The sequence below is a fragment of the Atta cephalotes genome (assembly GCF_000143395.1).
Source record: "Atta cephalotes unplaced genomic scaffold scaffold00035, whole genome shotgun sequence".
Lineage (NCBI taxonomy): Eukaryota > Metazoa > Arthropoda > Insecta > Hymenoptera > Formicidae > Atta > Atta cephalotes.
The window spans coordinates 2,216,619-2,217,493 of NW_012130099.1; positions in this window are offsets into that span (position 1 = coordinate 2,216,619).

Sequence of the window (875 nt, forward strand, 5' to 3'; positions counted from 1 at the left end):
AATATGCTTTTCTTAATAATGTTCGCTTTCAATTTTGCAATAGTGAACTGCGAAAAGCATTGTATTACTAATTTTATAATTTTAAAAACTAATTTTAAATATTTTAAAACTATTAATTATAATAGTTAACAACATTCTCGATATTCAAATAACAAAATTGTGTTTATAATAAAAGAAAAACATTAAAGAATATTCTCGTGGAGAGAAGGAGACAATTGAACGATTTGTTGCGTTAGATGACAATCTTCTGTTTACAAATTAACAATGAGGAAGAAAATTGATTTAAGTAAATCTAAGATCTCTTTTTCTCTCTTTTCTTGTTATTAAATCTATTAGCTTTACAAGTTTATTTGGGATTAATGGCGTTTTCCATTGAAAAAATTAGCAACACTAAGTGCAATTGAATGCAAATCAACATATTTTTAGTGTTAATAAGTAATTTAACTCTTTCAATTACATAGTTTCAATTACATAGTCTTTGTCATCACGATAATCTCGTAACGTTAAAAGGATTAAATTATATATTAATACTGAAAATGTTATATATGTATGTATTATTCAGCAAACGAGAATAAATTGAGATGAATTGAAATGGATTCAGATTTTCAGAAATATTGATTTACGAATGTTAAAATGAATGCTTTTCAATCCTGAATGCATTTTTATTCATTTATAGGAATTGCATATCTCTATGCCTTTCAATCTAAAAATAATATTAGCATTTTCTGTGCACAACACACACATTGTGAATACTGTTCAATTCAAAATTTTGAATAGGAAATGTTTTTCAATCTAATTGCATCCAATTGAATTTAATTGAATCCAATTGAATCCAATTAAATCCAAAAAAAAGTATTCGCTATTTAAAACGCATT